At 41.6% G+C, this 23,318-nt stretch overlaps 1 protein-coding gene across 2 annotated transcripts in view; it reads left to right on the top strand.

The window, feature by feature from the left end:
- Positions 1–23,318, top strand: part of CHRM3 (cholinergic receptor muscarinic 3) — a 532,687-nt gene that overhangs the window by 422,461 nt on the left and 86,908 nt on the right. For both annotated transcript variants that reach the window (XM_032137624.2, XM_032137625.2), the window contains one exon: positions 21,468–21,594. The gene's annotated coding sequence lies outside the window, so the exon portion shown is untranslated. The remainder of the gene's footprint in view (positions 1–21,467; positions 21,595–23,318) is intronic.

Here is a 23,318-nt window from a genome sequence, read left to right on the forward strand (position 1 = left end):
TATATATCTATATATACACACATATATACACATGTATGTATACACACACACATACATATATTCTCCTTAGTTTCATTTTTTGAGTAATAAAAATATATTGCCATATATATCAGAATATTATTGTAAGAGCTAAATGAGCCAGTGTACTTTAAAATGCTTTACGAAGTATAAAACACTTTCCAAAGATTATTATTGGCCTCATTTTTATTATTATTAACTGTACTAACATGAAAGCACTTGATTTCCCTTCTTGGTTAGTTCTAAAGAGGTTTGCTTTCACGGTTTCTTCCTGGCATCTTGATAGTTGCAATTTCATTACCACGTTAAAAATGAAACAAAACAAAACAGGAATCTCTTTTGGAGCTTGATTCTGCATTTTGAAAGCTTTTGATTCCCTAGTCTGTGGGGGAACCCAGCCTGCTCAGACACCTTTGGCATAGGTCCACTTCAAACCCTGACTCCACTCCTGTCTGAAAATCCCTGAGAGAAGTTCTGAGATGTCGTAATTAGCCCTCAGCTGCCAGCCTCTAATTCAGTGGCAGCTTTTTCCCAGCTTTGAACAACAACTGAAAAACCTCAGAATGTCTGATCTTCCAGTCTCCCGACTGTCTGCTTAAAATTGCTTTGGCCTCATTCACTTGTGAAGCCACTTGTGCTTCCAGGTGTTAAGCAGACCTGCAGTATCCAATGGGAGGGAGTTACACAGCACACACACATACACCTGTGGACATCCAGGATGGAGCTTCACAACACACACACACGCACACACACCTGTGGGCCTCCAGGATGGAGTTACACACACACACACACACACACACACACACACACACACACCCCTGTGGACATCCAGAGATTGTAATTGTTGAATCTATTGGGAGCAGATGGGTGTGCTTAGGAAAAGAATAGGATTGACTGCAGGAATTAAATGGAGAGCAGTAAGTGAATTAGTAGGCGTTAGGCCTGCATAGTTGCAAGTCACATGGCTGGGAGTGTGGGGATGAGCCATATAGGCAGGGCTTCCTCTTGGAGATGGAAGTTACTATGTTCGCTTTGAGAAACACACATATTGTAGATATTGTAGAAAACATACACATACCTACATGCTATCTCTACTTTGTAAAAAAGAGGTACATTTTAACTTTTTAATTTCTTTTAGTTGTTCAGAATAGGCAATGCTGGCCAATAAGGAGAAATACTGAAAGAAGAGATAGAATTAGAGTATCTGGCAATACTAGGTGTACTTCCATTACCTTTCAAGACATAAAATTAATAAACTATTCACAGAAGAACTCCAAAGAAGCGTACATTCTGTTTTGAGAGTAGTGCCTGCCGTCATTCCATAGGCTGCACCCAAGCCAGAGAATATTCTACTTGGTCCTGTCTCCACATGAGTTTTGACGGTGATAATAATGAAAATTTCCATTAATATAATTTATTTATTTGAGGTTGGTATTAGATTATTGCATCCAAAAGCAAAATGTGATGATCTGACAAGTATTTTCTTCTGCAGGTTTTGATTGTGAACACAGTAAGAACATAAAAGAAATAAAAGTCCTATTCAGGTAGAAGATTATGTGACTTTTTAAACTTTAAAATGCAGTTTCTTTTTACTTCTTTAGAGAAAGAAAAGTAACTCCAACTCCTTAATACATCATTGTAAATAATTCTTCTTCTGGCCTTTTTATTGTTGGATTTTCATTTATAGTACTATGGCAAGAATAATGTTTGTAGATTGGCACAACCTGAAAAAGTCACCTTGTTTAAAATTGACCTACCATTTAAATATCATCATTTTGGCAATGAACACCTTCTAAACTTATCCTTCTCAATTGTGGGCATTACGCCCATAAATAGGAATGCTACAGGGGGAATGAAAGGGGGGTTACTTCCACCAGAAGAGAAGCCTTGGAGAAGTGAATGGAAAATGTTGCCTCTGTTTAGCATGAATGAGCCTGGGATTTAAATAACATTCTCAGGCCAGATAAATAGTTTTTCTTTGGCTTAGTAATCATGCATTGCATTCAGATATTTAAGTGAAATGTTTCTGGCTTTCCTCACTTCATGTTTGATCTTTACATGCTCTGTTATATTTTAGCTCATCAACTTAATCACATTAAAAATCTCATTTATACCTTTTAGTATATAGAAGAGAAGCAAATTTGCTATAAGAAACTGAGAGTACATGTAATTGAATGTTGTTGCTTTGTGCGCGCACACACACACACACACACACACATCCCAAAATGCTGGGATATTCCAGAGTGGTAAAAGAATTTGCCGCTTGGTGGCTGCATCATGAGTCATTATGATTATCTCATTATTCTTTTCTTCCCTCTGTTTTCAAGCTGTTCTGCAATGAATATTCATTAGTTATATAAAAAATGAAGTTTTTTAAAGAAACATGTTCCAAAATTCCTTGGAATTCTTTATCGGTAATCATCTGCCTTTTTATTTTTTGAAAAACTGGTCGTTTTGACCCCGTATCTGACTAGCCCCAAAGTCCCAGTGTTTTGATGGGAGTTCAAATTCCATGGGAGTTCGAGGAAGACAGCCCTAGAGAAAGCTCTCCAGCTCCCTGTGACAAGTCGTAGCTGAAGTCAGATGTGCAGAAAGGAATTGCAATGCTTTTTTTTGTGTATCCTCGTATGTGACCTTCAGGCAGAGTACATCAGTACAGCTCTGATACCACTCAATAAAATGCTAGGTTATTTCACGGACAGGATTAATCTGCAACAGAGAAGGTGGAGATTCATGTTGGACATATGAGCAAAGGGAGACAGAGTTTGCCCTAGAATCACACTGTGGGTAAGGGGACAGCTTCATCCTGCCTTAATTACCTGCTGTGTGAACTGTTTTCACTCCTGTGTGAGTGATCTTTTCCAGCTGTAGTACTAGATCAAATCTAACGGAATAAAGATGAGAGTCTCTTATTTGCCACCTAAAATGCCTAGCGATAGTTTTTGCCGTATCAATTGGACCAATTCTTCGTGATAAGCCCTACTGCTTCCTGTAACTAGAAGTGGATCATGAAGGAAATGCGAGTGAACCACTGATTCTATTCATAACCTCAGGCTTTTCCTGTACTTTCTATGGTAGCCCTCCAAAGCATTGCCCCAATACTTGCATTTCCTAGAAATACACTGTTTGTAAGAATTAAATCAGCATTCTCTTAGAAAACCCATCAGAAACGACTGCTTGTATTGGTGCAGTGGACAAGCAGTTATTGAAAAGACATGTTTAGAATACTGCTTTTTCCTACTTGTAAAGTCTTGTCAAGTTCACACTTAAGCATTGCATGTTACTTTTTACAAAAGGAAGAAATAAAGAAGTTGGGAGTTGATATTTCCCTCACCCTGTCGAAGTCTGGGTCTTTGACTCTGAAGTCCATTTTTTTTTTTTTTTTTTTTTTTTTGAGACAGAGTCTTGCTCCGTCGCCCAGGCTGGAGTGCAGTGGCGCAATCTCGACTCACTGCAAGCTCCGCCTCCCGGGTTCACGCCATTCTCCTGCCTCAGCCTCCTGAGTAGCTGGGACTACAGGCGCCCGCCACCACGCTCGGCTAATTTTTTGTATTTTTAGTAGAGACGGGGTTTCACCATGTTAGCCAGGATGGTCTCGATCTCCTGACCACGTGATCCAACCGCCTCGGCCTCCCAAAGTGCTGGGATTACAGGCGTGAGCCACCGAGCCCGGCCTCTGAAGTCCATTTTTAATCCAAAGGCCTTAGAAGGTCAACTTCTGAACCCCTAAGATTCCAGCAGTGAACCCAGTGTCTGTTCGCCCACTTCCACATTTTCTTTTTCCGTCTTCCCTCACTGTGTCCCCTTCCTAGGAATAAGTCCGAGGTCCACTTACTTTGTTTTATTGTTTTTTGTTTGTTTGTTTTCTTGAGATGGGGTCTTGCTCTGTGGCCCAGGCTGGAGTGCAGTGACATGATCACAGCTCACTGCAGCCTCAACTTTCCAGACTCAAGTGATCCTCCCACCTCAGCCACCCAAGTAGCAGGGACTACAGATGCACGTCAGGCCATCTGACTAATTTTTAATTTTTTTTTTGTACAGACAGGGTCTCCCTATGTTGCCCAGGCTAGTCTCAAAGGCCTGGACTCAAGCTATCCGCTTGCCTCAGCCTTCCAAAGTGCCAGGATTACAGGCGTGAGCCACTGTGCCTGGCCTACTGTAGTTGTTTTCCAATTTGCTTCACCAAAGGCTCCTTTTGCCCTTTGCACTGAGATATTTGGGCCTTATGAGAAGATAAGGAAGCCACACTCTTCTGCACCTGGGCTAGTAGAGGGATTCAGTAAAGGTGAAAGTAGCAGGTAGTGTCTGCTCAACTAAGGAGGAGGTGTTATAGCTATTGCGGATTTTTATCTTCAGACGGGTAAGATTCCGCATCTGCCTTGAGATTCACTGCACTCAAAGGAGGCCGCGTGTGGAATGCAGCCACCGTTATTGTAGTGTTGATCCGCATGTGCCAAGCCACAAGCTTGGGGGACAGAAGCTGATCTGTGTGTTGCAGCTGCCAGCATATAATGACTCTTCTTCCACGCATCCTTTTGCATTCCCTAGGGCCGTGATGAAATGCCAGCTGTGAGGTAATCCTCACCAAAAAGGGATCCTTGCTGCTTCGGATTCCCCAGGAGATTCAAGGAATGCCGGGGGACTTGAGGGCATGCTTTGTCTTCCCACTGAAGCTCCGTTGTAAAAAGAGCCACAGACATAAGGGTGCTGAAGTCACAGCCTGTAGTTTCCCCAGGGCGGAGGGGACCACACTGCCTGTCTTCTCAGGGATGAGGATAGCCAGGCCAGCAAGGGGAGTGTTACTTCCTGCTGTGAGATCAAAGAAAATGCTTCCCAAGATCCTTGAGGGGAACAAGCCTGGAGGACTGGGAAGGGGGAGGATTTCCAAATCATGTGGTTGGGATTCTAGAATTTCAACCCATGTCACTTATCTCAAATGTTATTTCCCTGAGATTTACTGGAAGTTGCATTTTCCAGTAGCCACCATTGAGGGCCGAGTGACAAATGTTAAATTCAGAGTAATTATAATTATTATCCGCATGTCCTTGGCCAAGGCCAAAGGCACCTTAATCACTTGTTAGTGAGAGCTAACCAATGAGGTTGGACTATTTAGTTGTGATTAAACACTGCTACCTGTTTATCAACCCTTTGAGGCCAAGAGCAGTAGTTGTCCTCATTTGACCATTCACACCCTGTGTTGTGCCCTGGTAACATTTCTGAAAATGGCCATCCGTAAGAGTAAAGTTCATTGCCAAGTACCTATCCCTGTGTGTACAGGTTCTAACTGAGCTACGGCTTCCAAAGAAATCCTTGGAATCGCCGTAAGTTTTGTCTGTAAAAGCACAGAACTACCTTCATATCTTGCCTATTCATAGTCAATTTAAACATATATGTGCGAATTAAAAGTGTCCTTCCTTTTAAAGTGTTTTTGAATTCGAACAGTTTATGAATTTGAACTGTTTTGTTTTGTTGCTAGAAGCCGTCCTGACTCAAAATCCCAATAGCATTTCAAGGTATCCCAGAGAACGCGCTGTGACCGGAGAGCAGACCCACACAATGAGGTTCATGCCTTTTGTGTTTCCTAGGTAGTCTGCGATTAGATTTATTTTAGCTCTTATGATGTGGCAGCACAATTGGCGCCAGAAAGCGCGCTGACATGCTAACCGCAAGACCCATTCTCTCCCATGCAGGCCATCCAAGACCGCTGTGAAAATTAGCTTCCTAGCCAGCCACTTTGATCTTGTCACTCCTGCACCAAAGGCTCCTCGCTGTGCCCTAAAGCCCTTCACATCAGCCTCAGCTGTTGCAGCCCAGCCCTTCCCTCACCACAGATTCTCCCCTGATCTGCTGTCAGCCTCCTCTGCTCCAGCCTAACAAAGCTATTCACAGACTCCTTTGACAGCATCTGACACTTTTGATACTTTGCTTTTCCTAGTACGATTCACCAGAATAGAAGGAGGTAAAGCATTCTTATAAAGCAAAGTCTCTCTCTTGCATGTGCTAGTTTCATTGGCTGCCTAACCTTTAGAAATTAGAAAAAGATACACCGGAATGGGACCTGCATATTGACTCATGCTTTGCCTATTTTATGTGGCTATCAGGCCACCTAATGTTAAAAGTTTCTCCAGGGGAAATTTCTAGGAGGAGAAGGAGCTGTTCCATTATTACTTTAAGCAGCACAGTTTGAGGATGTTTTAAAGCCTTTAAAAAAAATAGACAATTTATAGCAGCAGAAGATACCTGATTATGAGGACGCAACCAAACTAATGGATAGATTTTGCAAGTAAGCAACATGGAAAAAGGCAGAAGGCATAAGTCAGTTTTTAATTCATATCTATTTATGAGTTTATTCATCTGTTTAATAAAAAAGTCTATGAAGAGGATGATATGTGCTAGGTTTTTTGGTTTTTGAGACAAGATCTCCGTTTGTCACCCAGGCTGGAGTGCAGTTGCACCATCTCAGCTTGTTACACCCTCCTCCTCCCAGGCTCAAGTGATTCTTCCACCTCAGCTTCCCAAGTAGCTGGGACCACAGCTGTGTGCCACCATGCCCAGCTAATTTTTGTATTTTTTGTAGAGATGGGGTTTTGCCATGTTGCCCAGGCTTGTCTCATACTCCTAGGCTCAAGCGATCCTCTGGCCTTGGCCTCCCAAAGTAATGGGATTACAGGCATGAATCCCTGTGGCTGGCCAATTTGATCATTTTTATATGGGATTTAGCGTGTGCTGAGTACGGTACCTAACAACATTTGAGCAGTGGTGGCATTAGGTAAATGCCTTTAGGTAAGAAAGAGAACCCTATCCACTGAGTAGAACAACTCAAGGTGTTACGTAAAATGAGAGATAAGCAAAGGAGATTAGAGGGTTTTTGCATAAGTAAATACAAAGTTGGATGGTTTAATTTTCAAAGATTTTATTTAAAGTGATTTTGTATAAAGGTCTGTGTAAGGCTGACTTACACCAATTGTGTTTTTCTACAGTGGCAAAACAAAAATTTATTTTCAAACATATGCTTCTAATGAGCAAACCATCCATTTATCATGCAAAATTAAACAGTGATCTAGCCACCATAGGCTGGGTGCCTACCTGTGCCAGCCCTGTGCCAAGCACATTACTCAATTTCCAATCCAATGACCTGAAAGTACAAAGTATTTTAATCTACAGATGAGGCACAAGGCTCAGAGGGATTAAATGTCCAAGGTCACATAGGTGGGAAATAGCAAAGTCAGAGTCTGCTCTCCAATGCCTCTCCCTCCAAAATGTACACCCTTTTCATCACTGCACCATTTCCTGAAGGGTCTCTTGCAGAAAGCTGGTTCCATGAAACTTCCTTTAAAAAATACATTTCGTGGCCGGGCACAGTGGCTCATGCCTGTAATCCCAGCACTTTGGGAGGCCAAGGCAGGCAGATCACAAGATCAGGAGTTTGAGACCAGCCTGGCCAATATGGTGAAACCTCATCTCTACTAAAAATACAAAAATTAGCTGGACGTGGTGGCAGGTGCCTGTAATCCCAGCTACTTGGGAGGCTGAGGCAGGAGAATCGCTTGAACCCGGGAGGCAGAGGTTGCAGTGAGCCGAGATTGCGCCACTGCACTCCAGCCTGGGCAACAGAGTGAGACTCCATCTCAAAAAAATAAATAAACTTAGTGAAAGGTACTTACTGTATTCTCTCTTCAGAGATTCATAGATACAAGTCAGTATATTAATGGTTCTAAGAAATAAAACTTAGAGAAAAAAATAATTTGGACTAAGTCCATAAGTCATTAGACTAATGACTAAGTGGCATTTCTAACACTTCTTTGACCAAAAACACTTGTTTCTTTATACTATTAATTTTTGCAAACATTCATCTTTCTCAGCTGCCTCAGCAAATATGTATCTTCTACTCCCCTAGTCTTGTCCAAAATAGAGAGGAAGACTTCAGGAAGTCCCAAGAAAGTGAAGTAACAGCAACCATCAAACTCACAGTTGTAGACTGCCTTCCTATTGATGAAGCCCTTTCCTTTTATTTGCACGCAGATGTCACAATAATCCTGTGAAAGTCATTATTCGCTTTAAGGAAAAATAAATAAATAAATAAACAAACTAATGCAGAAACAGTCTCAGAAGGCCAATTTAGGAATTTTTGGCTATTTAAGTCTAAATTTAAATGAGGGATTATAATCATTTTAGGTGTCCCTGGATGAGGAAGTCAAATTGTTAATTTTAAAGTGAGAAGTTTAGTGTGGGTACTCCCTCTCTGTTTCTCTCTCTCAGTATATTAAATTCATGCGCATTACCTAGGTCTTGCTCGTGGAAGATGTTTGATTTTTAAGAAGGGCACTGCAGAGTGTGTTTGGTGCATTTCTCAGCAAATCCAGCCTCCTCTCCTTACAGTGTTGGCAGCTTTTACTCTTAGTCACACGTAAGAGAAATGGTCATGAGTCACATCAAAGCTGCCTGGGACTGGAGATGAATGTAACGTGCATTTCAGAGATGTCCAGAGCTCCCTCTGCCTCCCAGCCCTCACCACGGGAGGAAATGCACCTGTTTTCTTTCCTCTGTGGTAACTCATGCGTACCTGCCTGCACCTTTATCATTCAAGATGCCATTGAGATTGCCTTTAATGCTGATTAAGTCTTCCCTGAGTTGAGACAAGTGATTAGTGACTATGCACTAGTGAGAAAGGTGGTCCACACACAGAAGTCCTATAAATGATATCTTGTGTTTCAGCCCAGCAAGTGGCTGCTGAGGGTGACTCACGGTCAGGTCAGTGATTTTTCCTGTTACTCTGCCGTTTGCTTTTCTTTTCTATTTTTTTATTTATTTGTTTTCTTGTTTGAGACACAGTCTCTCTCTGTCGCCCAGACTAGAGGGCAGTGATGCAATCTCGGCTCACTGGAACCTCTTGCCTCCCTTCAAGCGATTCTCCTGCCCAGCCACGTAGCTGGGATTACAGGCACACGCCACCAAGCCTGGCTAATTTTTATATTTTTAGTAGAGACGGGGTTTCATCGTGTTGGCCAGGCTGGTCTCGAACTCCTGACTGCAAGTGATTCACCTGCCTCAGCCTCCCAAATTTCTGGGATTACAGGCCTGAGCCACCATGCCCGGCCTGCTGTTTGCTTTTCCTTTTCTTTTCTTTGGCAAAGTAGCCATTGATGTTTTTTGATGCAGTTTAGCACTGTGTCATGTTATTGGATGGTAGAGACAAAGTGAATTTTAAGACTGAAGCCAGTTGAGAGGGATTTATCAGTAAAATTGAAAGTAGCCGTGCTGATTTATCTATGCCTTCCTCTGTACGGTCAGGACACATCATTTGTACTACCCATTCTCATGACTCACCCACTGGAGGAAATGTGTGACTTTAATCCGGGCATTTAAACTCTCATCCTTTTGTCTTGTGGAGTTTTTCTCTTGCATTTTTAATCAAGTTTTGTTATTTGTAAAATTAAAAGGCTTGTCTAAAACTTTTAAAGTCCCCTCCTGCCTTTTTCTCTGATTTCATAAGCAATGTATAAACCCCTATTTTCATTTGAATGACATTATGCTTGTTTTGGGAATTAAGTAATTTAAACCAAGCATATAGTACAGTGCTTCTGAAAGCTTACATCTTGCAAAAAAGTAATTTGAAAATTTGAAAACAATAAGCTTATAGACCAAAGCGTAAAGAAAATGCCAGCACATTTACCACAGGGTAGGTCTAAGTCAGCCTACAGGTAACCAAGTCAAATGCAAAACAAAATGATATCTGAACATCGAGCAGAGGTAAATTGACTTTGGGAAGAGGATGAAGGTGTTCTCATATTGGGACCTGTATTTGAACTTGGAGCACATGGTGCCTGGGTCTGAGGCTACATCTTAGGTCCAGGTTTTATGCATCTTTAAGTTGCACTCTTAATTAACTCTTCTCCAGATGAATGATGTGCAGTGACAGCACTTCAGCAAAATCAATGTGGTGCTTTTGTCTCAATAACAAATTAGATAGTATTGCTGGGTCAGTGTAGTTCATCAGATATCAATACATTTCAGTCTGGTTTGTCTTTTTCTTTTTTTTCTTTTGCTAAAACTTTCTCATTCTTGGGGGGGGGGGGGAAGAACAGACTTCTATGCCAGCTTATTGCCCTCACACCCTCCTCCCAATTGTCACATATCCTGAGGATTCACCCACCCACCAGTTTGCTGCCATCTAGGTGGCCTAGTAGCTGGCAGAGCTTCTGAGCTGCAGGGAAGCATCCAGAATACAGAGAAGGCGGTGCTTCGTGATTGATGGCTGCTGCTGCCCCTCCCATGAGGCTGATTCAGGCCAAGGGAATGTGTTCGCCTTTCTTCAAAGACATAGTCTTTCCTAATACAGTCTTGCTTCACTACTCCACCGGTGTTGCTCCTTTTTTTGTTCCTTTTTTTAAATCTACGTAATCCTGTTTTGCTGAGAAGCTTTATTAATAACTTCTGAGCATTCCCTCACTAATCCCCACAGAGCATCTATATGTAAGATCTATATCGCATGACACTGTTTAAAGCAAGGCAAACTGAGGCACAGGCAGACGAGGGAATCAATCCCAGACCTCCAGATAACAAGCTCAGAATGTTGCTCCCCAGGCCTGCTTGCCCTTCTCCTGGTCCAGGAAGTACCAAGCAAGGTGGATTTCTTCAGGAAGCCACTGGGCAGCATAATCTAGTAGACTGCCTGGGCTCAAAGCCTGCCTAAGCCCTATTCTGCCTATGTGACTGCAGAAATAATATCCAGCCTGTCTGTGCCTCAGTCTTTGTTTTGTTTTGTTTTTTGTTTTTTGGTTTTTTTGAGACAGAGTCTCATTCTGTTGCCAGGCTGGACTGCAGTGGCACGATCTCAGCTCACTGCAAACTCCACCTCCCGGGGTCAAGCAATTCTCCTGCCTCAGCCTCCTGAGAAGCTGGGATTACATGTGCCCACCATCACGCCCAGCTAATTTTTTGTATTTTTAGTAGAGACGGGGTTTCACCATGTTGACCAGGCTGGTGTCCAACTCCTGACCTCCCCTACCTCGGCCTCCCAAAGTGCTGGGATTACAGGCGTGAGCCACCACGCCCGGCTGCCTCAGTCTTTATCAATAAACTAGGGATGAATGAGGCACTGTGTGCTGATGTATGCCAAAAGCTTTGCATAATATTTGGACACAGACAGTGCCTCCTAAGGGTTTACTATGCCTGTCTTCTCTCCACGAAGACAGGAATATCCACCTCTTATACCATTGCCCTGTGGGGAAAGCAAGACCAGACCCTGAAGGCTCTGAGGCTGTCCTGGAGTTCTGGAGACTAAGAGAGTAATTTTGAAGCTCCCTGTGAAACCATGAAGATCTGTTTAAATCCAGGCTAGCTCTTCCTTCCATCTATGTAACCTTGAGTCATTTGCAAAACTATCTTTCTCTTCTTTTTTTTTTTTTTTTGAGACGGAGTCTCGCTCTCTCACCCAGGCTGGAGTGCAGTGGCGTGATCTCGGCTCACTGCAAGCTCTGCCTCCCGGGTTCACGCCATTCTCCTGCCTCAGCCTCTCCGAGTAGCTGGGACTACAGGCTATCTTTCTCTTCTTACTTTTCCTTTCTCAACTGGTATTTCATGGTCAGTTTGATGTGAGTCATATTCACTAATTGTGTCACCCCCAGAACTGCCCAAATCTTTAAGACAGAACCCAGTACCACTGAGATCACCATGGGCCAGAGCTCCCCTGAATCTCTGGGACCTCCCGCAATATCTCAAAGGCATGAGGAAGCTTCCCATGAGCTACTGGAGGCACTGTCTTTGGCTTCCTCTGCCTTTAGCCTCCACCCCCACCCACCTGTTCTCATCTAGTTCATCCACCCAAAATGCACAAGGACACACATGCAAGACCCCAATCTCCTCCCTCAAAAACTCACAGTGCTCCCTCTACACACACACACACTTGCACAGATCTCTAAGCTCAGACTTTTAGTAAAAAATCTTCCTTGGCACACTCAGGGAACTGTGATTCCATCCCATTAAGGAGCTACAGTATTACTGTCCACCCCCCTCTCACCCTCTCAGCCCACCCCCTGTTCAGATGTCGGGAGCCACTTAGTAGCCACACAACTTTAGAGAAGTGACTTTCCTTTCCTGAGCCTGTTTATACATCTATGAAATGGTGATAATAAAGCCTGCCTTACTCACAGGCTTTGAGAATTAGATGAGCTAATAGTATGCCTGGTATTTGGCACATTTTCTTAATCTATTTGGGCTGTCACAACAAAACACCACAGCCTGGGTGGCTTAAACAGTGGACATTTCTATCTCACAGTTCTGGAAGCTGGAAATCCAACATCAAGGTGCAGGCAGAGTTGATATCTGGTGAGGGCTCTCTTCCTGGATTGTAGACGGCTGCCTTATCACTGGTTCTTCACATGAGTTTTCCTCTCTGTACCCACAAAAAGAGAACTCTGATTTACCTTCCTTCTTTTACAAAAAACACCCATCCTACTGGATTAGGACCCCAACCTTAGGACTTCATTTAACCTTAATTATCTCCCTAAAGGCCCTGTCTCCAAATTTGGCCACATGGGGGATTAGGTCTTCAAACTATGAATTTTAAAAAACACAATTCAGTCCATAATATACATCATAGGGGCACAGTGACATTTTCCCTCACCCTTTCTGAGCTTTCCCCACTCCCTGGAAGCTCCTTGGTGTCCAGTCTTTAAAGCACATGGATGCATCTGCCTCATCTTGGAGTCCTGCTCTCAGTGCAGCCCATGGACTAAGAGCACCGTAGCCCTGCTTCTCACACTGGGCCAGCCTCTCAGGACTGGAGTTTGTGCTCCAGAGAGCATGGCCTGTGCTATTGATGTCTACTGCCCTGTGTCCAAAGACAAAATTATGACAAGCTTAATTTCAAGATCTAATTGGCTTTTATTTGCAATTCTAGAATTAGGCAACACCTCATGCTATGAAATAGAATGATGTTCTGCTGAGCTGAGCAGACGGAGTTAGCTTTATGGGCAGGAAAGGGCTGAAGAAGGCAGAAACAGGGAACACAAAGAAGATTGGTCATTTCAGAGTTACCCTCCTAACAGGGTTAAAGCTAAGTGGACTTCCTTATGATGCACGCTCAGGTAAACTGAGCCCCTTCCGATTGGTTGCTGTGAAGCTCCTGTTGTTTGGAAGAGTGACCCATTTCCAAGTTCAGTTTGATTGTGTGATACTGAACACAAGTGGCTCCACTCTGGTTTGGCCTGGTCTGCAGGGGCCTGTGCAGGAGCTCAGTCTAAAACAATGGCTTCCCATAAACTTTAACAGCCAGTTATCCTCTCAACTTTCTGCCACTCAGCTGGGCGACTACCTGACTGGAGTCCCTGGCCAAGCAGATAGATTTGTGCTCCTTATAAGCTCTACCTTGTTGCACCCCTAACCTGCTCTCCTTCCAGTCGATGTCACCCCAAATAAATGAGGCTAGTGGGCACAGAGCCCATATAACAGATGGATCTCTTAGGTCCCCCTGCAGAAGATCTCTGGTCAGGCAGGTGGAAATTCATTCATGCACATGAAGGGCTTGGATCAACACATTACACATTCCGAAGTTTCCACTATTTCTTCTGATCAGGTATCATTTTGGGTCCTGTTGCTCCTTCAGAGGAAGAAAAGTATGAGTCCACGGTCGCTTCTAGCTCAGCCTGTATCTGACCTCAATTTTCTATTGCTGCCTATCTGTGCTGAGCAAAATAGTTCATTGAGCTACATACATATTTAAGCAATCAGGGAAATTTGATCAAAAAGTTCAATAAGTATATAAAAGCCTGTAGGAAAGATTAATGGAAAGATGGGGTAATAACATGATGGCTGTGAGAAGTATTTTCTGTGTTGAAATGTTCATTGAAGAAGCTCATATGGTAAAAATATCAGTAAGGCACAATCACCATGAGCTTAGACATACGCAGACCTGCTAAATCAAAATGAGATCCTTTTGTGAATGTGTTATTTGTAGTGAGGCTTGAAGCACAGAGCAGACGAGAGGTGTCTAAGAGCTTTTCTTCCTGCCAGTCATCTTCTGGTTTTCATGGAAGAAGAGGCGATGTGATTGCTATGGAATTCCATACTTCCCTCCCCACAGCATTGCCCCACTCATGGCTTTATTCCCTGACCATGATTTCCACACACAGCCTGTCCAACCGGATGCCTGGAGACTACTGGCCGAACCTGTGCTCACTGGGCAGTGAGAAGGTGGGTGAGGTCACACCCTGTGTTTACCACGTCGGTGAGAGCTCCAGGGTAATTCACACAACGTGTTTCTGAACCCTCAAGCCCAAAACAACTGTAGACCACTTCCTCTTTACCCTCAGAAGGTTTGCTGAAAAATCAGCTCACAATAAGGCACATTAATGGGAAAAAAGTCTGTATACATTTATTCCTACTGTGCACACAAGGAGAATCACAGAACAATTACCCAATATCCCAGTGGGGCACAGATGCTTATACATACTACTTCTTAGGGAAAGGGAGGTAGGAAGTGTGGGTGATTCTAGGCAGATAGTAAATGATTTTTAGGGGAATTTAATGGGCTTGGGGAACATACAGTGGTCTGGGGCAAAGTCTGTTGGGGCCACAGAGCAGATGATGGTTTGTGACAAAAAGTCTATCCAGATATGTTGACAGACTTTCGTCTTCCCTCCTGCAATATCTGTTCAGTTGATGAAAACTTGGAAAAAAGGACCAGAGGTTATTGTTTTCTTCTATGATAGGTCTGGATTTTAGGCAAATAAGGGAAGTTCAGAGAAGAATCTCATCCTATGCTTTGGGAGAGATGTTGATGGGGGAAGAAAGGTGATTAGAGAGACTTTGAGGCTTTTTTTTCAGTACAGCATGTACAAAGTGCCATATTTTGGGGTATTGGTTTGTGCGCCCCAGCAACAGGAAAATGGCATGTTGGTCTTCAAGACAACAAAACAGGTGACCAAAAGTTGTGCCCTTGCTGTTCTGCATTCCAGAAAAAACTATGCATTTCTTGAAATAATTTTATTAGTACTATCCAGAGAGGAGCCATTATATGAATGTATCAGATTACCACATATACCCCCCAAATTGCACATCTATTACGTATCAATGAAAAATAAATTTTAAAAAATGTTAGTATTTAAATTTATATATTGTTCACTAGGGGCTCACACAATATGGGCATTGAGTGAGATTTCTTTTTTTTCTCTCCTTGCCTATCTTTCTCTTACACTGACAAATAGAGGGCAAACTAGGAAAGGTATAATCTTGCATGATTTATGTGGGTTTATTATCCTCTTGTGATGTGCCATCCACAGCAAAAAGAACCACATGTTCTGACTTCATGGGTTCAGTGGCCATCCCAAAGCTAGAAGCAATTATTTGTGGCACGGTTGTTTTTGAAAATTCAAAAGGCCTGTTAACTCTGTGGTGTTTCCAACATCCAGGATAAAGCTGACCAACACTTTCGATGAAGCTATTGAGTCTCTAATGAGCCATATACACATTGATATCTGTTTTATCTGACATAAAAATGGCATTTGTAATCTGTGCCTCAGTTAACATACTTCAGCATATGGGGTAGATGTGGCTGTGTCCTACAAGGCAGGGCAAAACCGCCTTGCTTTCTTTACTTTGACGTCAATGCTGGTCTTTAAGTGACTCTCTAGTCACACATCCACTATCAGGATATTCCCAGAAATTCTCTGATGCACATTCTGATTGTCCCCTCTTTCCAGTGGGACATACACCACTCATTGCTGGCTGGGAAATAGGAACCAAGTGGCAGGGGCCCCAGGGGCACCAGTCTCCCAGGCACTAGGATGAGAAATGAACCCTCACCATGCACGTCAACACACAATCCCTTTTGGGATAGAAAGTGGTCACATTTGAAACTACTTTCTTGAAGTTTAAATTTAGCTGGACCAGAATTTCTAAATTCCAGAATCAGAATACAGTTTTCTAAAACTGTGCTTGGAACACTTGGAAAGTGATATGGTTTGGCTGTGTCCCCACCCAAATCTCATCTTGAATTGTAATCCCCATAATCCCCACATGTCAAGGGCAGGACCAGGTGGAGGTAATTGGATCGTGGGGTCAGTTTCCTCCATGCCGTCCTCGTGCTAGTGAGTGAGTCTCACAAGACCTGATGGTTTAATAACTGTCTGGCATTTCCCCTGCCTGCACTCACTGCGTCCCGCCAGCCTGTGAGGAAGGTGCCTGCTTCTCCTTTGCCTCCCACCATGATTGTAAGTTTCCTGAGGCCTCCCCAGCCATGTGGAACTGTGAGTCAATTAAGCCTCTTTCCTTTATAAATTACCCAGTCTCGGGTATTTCTTTATAGCAGTGTGAGAACAGACTAATACAGAAGCTAATAGATGAGCGTTAACAGAAATATTTCTGCATAGAAATCTAATTCACTAAATTATATCTTTCGAAAAGTATGGCCCCACAACCAACACAATTAAATAGTAATTAGCAACTCTTGCCCTTTTGTAACCAACAAATGGTACCCATAACTTGGTTCTGATGCTGAGATTCCTGGAGTGTCTTATAATTTGGGTTGTGTTTCTAAAACAAGGATGGAGAAATAACTTAAAGATAGCTAAATCGAGTACTCCAAATTGCAAGAGAGCTTTTCTACTTTCTAGGGATGGTGTTATTTGTTTAACCAGAACATCCAAAGGTGGATGTGCAGTAATTATAATGATTTATCTAGCATGAAATGTGAGCATATTAAAGAATCCTTATTCTACATAAAACAAATCAATACTACTTCAAATAACTTTTACAACTTGAAAAATTACGGACACCGATTTAAAAATGTAGACTGAGACCCAGATCTCAATCCAGGAAGGTAAGTTTCTGGTTATATTTAAATAAATTATCATAACCCCAGTAAGCACAGAGATTCCTTTTATTTAACCCCATGGTGACCCTAACATGCAAAGCAAAGAATATAATTAATAAAAGTTAAATTTGTGTTACGGACACTAACATCATTGCTGAATGAGACATGGAAAGGGGATTTTCATTAAGTTGTGCCTTTGTGGAGCTTAGGCAATTTGTAACGTTTGCATCATTACCCAAGTAATATAGGTACTTAGAGTAACAGTATTACAGGAGGAAACATAAAAGATATGCCTTGAGACCCAAATCCAGCAGTTGTAATTTCCCCACGGTTACAAAGTGGCAAAGAAATAGACTGAAACCCTGGTCTTCAAAGAAAGAAAGAAAGACGTTAATATCAGAAATAATTGTTCGCTAGGTACCCAGGAGTTCAAGGCTGAAATTTTACAAACCAATGGTAGACAGTTTATCACAGATTTATGCTGAAGTGAGCAATTTATCCTCCCACATAACCTAATAAGCTCTAACATTTGTGCAGCATTTTATAAATTTTAAATTACTATTTCCTACACCATCTTATCTGATCATCAAGAAAGCTCAATGAAAGGCAGATAAGGTAATATCCCTCAGGAAACTAGGCTCAGAGTCAATGACATAATCATATTCAACTAGGAATATTAAAACCAATAGCCTCATAGAATCATAGAGAAGAGACCTCCAGGTACCATCTAGTGAAGCCTGGTGCCTTCAGCAGGATGGTATCTAATGTGCCCAAGACAGTTGACAAGCCAATTATGATCAACTCCCCCAGCCTTGGTCCAAGGAGGCCACCTGTGAGATGCCTGGGACCCAGCCCGGCTTATGCTGGTTTTCTATGCATTTTGTTCATTCAGCATTGGGACCATAATGCCTTCATCCCTGATCCCCGCCCTCTCAGCCTTAAGTCAGTATCGTGAGAAGGATATATGACCGTCGATTCTCTAAAATATTTTTAATTTAATCACTTATTAATGCACTGAAGTCATCCTTCAGAAGTAATTATAAACATAGGCTAAGGATTAAATAAATTATTTTTCTGATCAGGAAGTGGTTTATGTGAGATTTTTCCAATAGAAAAGGCCAAAAAAGCGAACAACTCAATAGAACAGAAGACCCTTTTGTGGTGTCTTTTTTAAGTAAAATGACAAACTTGGGGAAAAAATAGTTTTCCAAAAGGAATTAGCAAGAAAACTGGCAAGCAGATAGAATGTCAGATGATGCTAAAAGAGTGACAAATGCAGTCAAGGAAACTATAACTGTGTAACTGTGGGCGGAATTAGATCAGACGCTGACCTTTCACAAACACCTAAAGAAAACAGCTCTCGAATAATAACTGTCGAAAGGAGCCTGCGAGGTTCCCCGTGTGCCTGTGGCTGTGACTCGGGAGCATGTGCGTGACCATCTGCTACCGGGCACAGAATGCCAGGCTGCCAGCGGTGCCCTCTGTCTCGTTGGCGAGGCCACATTTCACTCCAGCTCCTCGTGCCATCGTATCACACATCTTTGTTCTCTACTCTAAAATATAACCACTTGTTTTATATCTTGAATGTAGCATAGAGAAGCTTTGCAATTTTATCACCAAAGATGCCATGGTGTGAGCCACGGCAGAGAACAACCGTCAGCAAATACATGGATCCTCTTCCATTTAGGACCAAAGATTACACAAGGTGGACTCGGTGCCTTCAATCGAGGTGTTTCAATGTGCAGATGTAGACTTCTTCCCTTGCTTAATGTATAAGACCATCCAGTCCCAATGTTCGATACTTGTGCAATGCCAATAGAATTTCATTTATTGCTGGCGTATAATCACAAAGTTAGGTGAAAATGATAAGAACCTCTTATCTACAGATAAGCAAAAGATAATTAATGAATATATTGATTTTTTCTCCCTGTAAGGGGGAAAAGCAGTCTAAAACAATTCACATATCTATAAATTAGGATCATGTTTGTGTTCCTGTGTCCTTAGAATTATGATTATCTTAACAAGAAAATACTGATCAAAAGTGAGCTTTGTAAAACAGAATTAGCTATTAAGAACACATCTAGGGTAGAGTGGAAAACAATTAACATCTATTTAAATACTCACCAGTTATAAAAAGTTATAGTAACATAGGACAAACCAACACAGGTATTGACAACAGTTATAAACAAAATCCTAACCAAAGAGATCTAGTGGCTTTGCCTGAAAGATTCTGCCTCCTTAAAGTATTTCAGATCCAATACCTTTGTTATTTCTTTCAGCTATTCCAATAAGGCCTGATTCCTTCAAATAAAACCTGCAACTTCAGCCTTCTCAACTTTAGCCCATCTTCATCAGTGGCAATCATCCTTGGCAGTTCATGCATTCATTCATGTATTTAACATACATTTACTGAGCACCTGCCAGTGCACGTGCTGTGATCAGCACTGGGTTACAGTGGTGGGCAAAGCAATTTCTTCAGGCCTGTCCTTATGGGATGTACAGTCCAGTGGATGCCTTTTTAATTCTGAGAAATTCACAGTTGCTTCATTGTAGTGATTGCTCTGTGAAAACTTAAAATCATGGTCATTAATATTTTATATCAATTCACTAGCATTCTCCTGTTCTATTCAGGCCAGTACTATCTATTGTAGCCTAAAGAACATCCCATGCCTGCTCCACCCTCTACATCATTTATTTCTCAACTTTTCTGATTATTATATGCACAATACACATATGCCAAGTGCCCTCCCTCTCTCTTTGCCTTCAAATCTTATCTCTTGCTACCATGAAAGTGCTGCTCAACTATTCCATCTTCTCTAAAGTTCTCACTTGACTGCGGTGATTCCCACAGTACACTCAGCACTTACATATGGCTGTAAGTTCTCATGGTGTACGTATGTTATTGTCATTCTGTGACTTTGAGCTTTAGAATTACTCATGATGTGAACAGATATTTGTATACCTATGTTCATAGCAGCATTATTCACAATAGCCAAAAGACGGAAGCAACCTAGGTGTCCTTGATGGATGAATAGACAAATAAAATGTAATATACACATACAATGGAATATCATTCAGTCTTAAAAAGGAAGGAAATTCTTTTTTTTTTTTTTTTTATTTGGAGACAGGGTCTTGCCCTTTTTCCCAGGGTGGAGTGCAGTGGTGCGATCATAGCTCTGCAGCCTTGAACTCCTGGGCTCAAGTGATCCTCTTGCTTCAGCCTCCCAAAGTGCTGGGATTACAGGTGTGAAACACTGTGCCTGCCCAGGAAGGAAATTCTGATACGTGCAACAACATAGATGAACCTTGAGGACATTATGCTAGTCAGTTCACAAAATAACAAATACTATATGATACCATTTACGTGAGGAATATAGAGTAGTAGAATCTGTGGACTCCCAACAATAGAATGCTGGTTTCTGGGAACTGGGAAGAGGGAAAATGCGGAGTTATTGTTTAATGGATAAAGAGTTTCAGTTTTGCAAGATGAAAAACATTCTAGGGAAGGATATATATCATTGTGAATATCCTTAATGCCACTGAATTTTACACCTAATGGTTAACATGGTAAATTTTATGTTACATGTATTTTACTACAATTTTTTAAAAATCTTTTTTAAAATCACATATGCTCATCCTCACCACCCTCGCTCCCCATTGGGTTGTAAGGAATTTAAGAGATGCTGCATTTTGCTGTCTTGTAGTTTCTGTTGCCATTTGTTCTGTAAACACAGGAAACATCAGATGAGTAAATATGCTCAATAGGCATACTTGACTATGACTGCAAAGTGACTACCTGAGAGAGAGAGAGAGAAAAGAGAATGTTCTTCAGCATCAGTGCATCTCTGCTTTCAGTATTATGTGGCAGCCATGTTCTGGATGAAACCAAGGTCAATGTAGCCTAGATTTTCAGGAGAGGACTGTGGCAAAGAAGCAAATACACAAAAAAATTACCTTAATCTACAGGAATGAAGAAATGAAAAGTATCGGGAAAAGTAACCAATAGAAAAGCTACAGGGTTAATATAGGAGGAGGGCACTTTGTTAAATAGATTTTTGATAAAGGGTAGAAGCAAACACGATCCTGAATGAGAAAAACCTATGAGCAATGTACAAAATATGGATAAAATAAGATGGAAGAAAATGCCTCAATCTGTTGAGGGAAAATGCAAGAAAAGATCATTTCTACAATAGAGGAAAAGACATGAACCAATGAAAATAATAATATTTCTTTCCAGGCCAACACTAAACATAAGTTGCAGAGCTGGCCTGTGGTGGAACTCACAAGTCTTATTGGCAATATATGTGAGGAGACAAAAAGCAACATATGGAGAAATACAAAAATATACTCCCTAGAGATACTGCCTCTTCAGATGTCAAGAAAAACCTGGATGAAATGAAGCAAGAGTGGCACGCTGCAAAGTTACAAATTCAAGGCCACCCACAGAACCAAACATTAACACTTAGGTAACTTGCTACTGAAATAGTCCCTTTCTTTTATGACTTCAGTTGAAGACTCTAGGGAGGGAAAACAGAAACGTTGGATCATTCTATGATGCTTAATGACTCCACCATTAAAAACAGGAATCCAAAGTGGGAGAAGGAACTGACTCCTTGCCTGGTTTCTGTCTTCCCAGGTGGAGCTGGTCTCTTGGGCAGCCTGACATCTGGTCCACTCCTCTGTCCTATGCCGGGATCATCATGACCGTAGAGATTATGTCACTGTTTTGCATCCTTGTTACATAACTCAGTTCCTGGTAGATTGTAAGTACACAGAAGGTGTTTTTTAAATTAAAAAATGGGTGACTGAATAGAAGAATGGACAAATTGCCTTTTTGTATTCTGGCCACTGTTGATTAGTTGTGTGACCTCAATTAGGACATTTTAACTCTTTGTGTCTTCGTTTCCTCATTTATATGTTGAAGGTAATGATAGTTCCTACCTACTGCACAGGCTTCTTGAAGATTAAATGACATAGGATGGGTAAAAGGTTTAGACTAGTACCTAGAAATAGCATGTTTCACTAAAAATTACCTATTACTCATATTATTTTTGCTAAGTGATTGTATAAACCTAATAAACATCATATATTTTACTATGCACAGATAATTTAAAAATCTTATAAATACAAATTTAACCCGCAAAAAAAAAGTTCAACATAGTTGCCACCTAACAATAAAACCTTACCTGTTCATTAACTCATTCGAGGCAGTAAGTCACATTGAACTGCAAATATTTTTACAGTGTCTAAGTATGAAATACTAGAATACCTTTAATGTATTTTTAATTAAAAAATCTTTATAAAGTGCAGCATGTAATTCTTTACATTCTTTTTTCTAACACCTAGGAGATAATTTAACTTTGTGTTTCAGATTTCTGTTCTTATCATAAATTATTTATTCCTCATTCAACACATATTTATTAAACACCTACTACGTTCTAGACACAAGGGAGGCAATGGTGAAGTAAACACAGCTACTGCTCCCTTTGAGATTATGTTGCTGTTAGGAAAAACAAATACACGCACACAAATACACAAATACACACATGGTGACACACAGAGATACACATATATACACACACAGATATTCACACATAGATACAGACACATACATATATACATAGACACACATAGTTACACACACATAGATATACATACACATAGATACAGTCATAAATACACACATAGACACATGCACATAAATATACACGTGTGTATACATACATACAGATATATACACACATATATATACACCTATGTATGTACACACACATAGATACACACACAGGTGTATATATACACACACTTATACACACACACTATACACACACAATGTTGTGGGACCGTAACTGGCATGAAGAAAAATTATTACAAAGGGTAGAGCATGAATAAGATGGCTTATATAGTGTATTTAGGGAAGGACAGTCTGATATAATAACATTTAAGCAAAGAACTGATTGAAGTGAGGGTGCTCTCTGGGAATGGACCAGGTCAATGAAGACAAACGAGGAGGTGCAAAAGCCTGAGGTGGGAGCACATTTGGAGCATTCCAGGAACAGCACAGATGCAGAACAGACAGAGAACAGTGGGCAAGGGGAGAGGGCTGTGAGCGAAGATCGGGAAGGCAGCTGGGAGCTGCAATATCAATGCAGATTTTGCTCTAAGATAATGGAAGATATCAGAGGGGTCCTGTGCTAAGGAATGATGTGACCTGAGTTATGTTATGGAAGTGTCACTCTGCCTGCTGTGTGGATAGCAGGTGGGAGGAGATCTAAAATGAACAAAGGAGACCACTTAAGAGACTTTCAGGAAATGGTCATGGCTTGGACTAAGATTCGGGACAAGTTTAAAGTAGAGCCAAAGGGACCTGCTGATGGATGGGATGCACTACGAGGGCTAGATCTGTGGCTATATGTGACCCGCTGCAGCAGGTGTGCAGACATTTGCTTTCTTGAAATGTCCTTGATGTTGCTTTTGTTGTTGCTGT

This window comes from Hylobates moloch, unplaced genomic scaffold (assembly GCF_009828535.3).
Source record: "Hylobates moloch isolate HMO894 unplaced genomic scaffold, HMol_V3 SCAFFOLD_18, whole genome shotgun sequence".
In the NCBI taxonomy this organism is placed as follows: Eukaryota; Metazoa; Chordata; class Mammalia; order Primates; family Hylobatidae; genus Hylobates; species Hylobates moloch.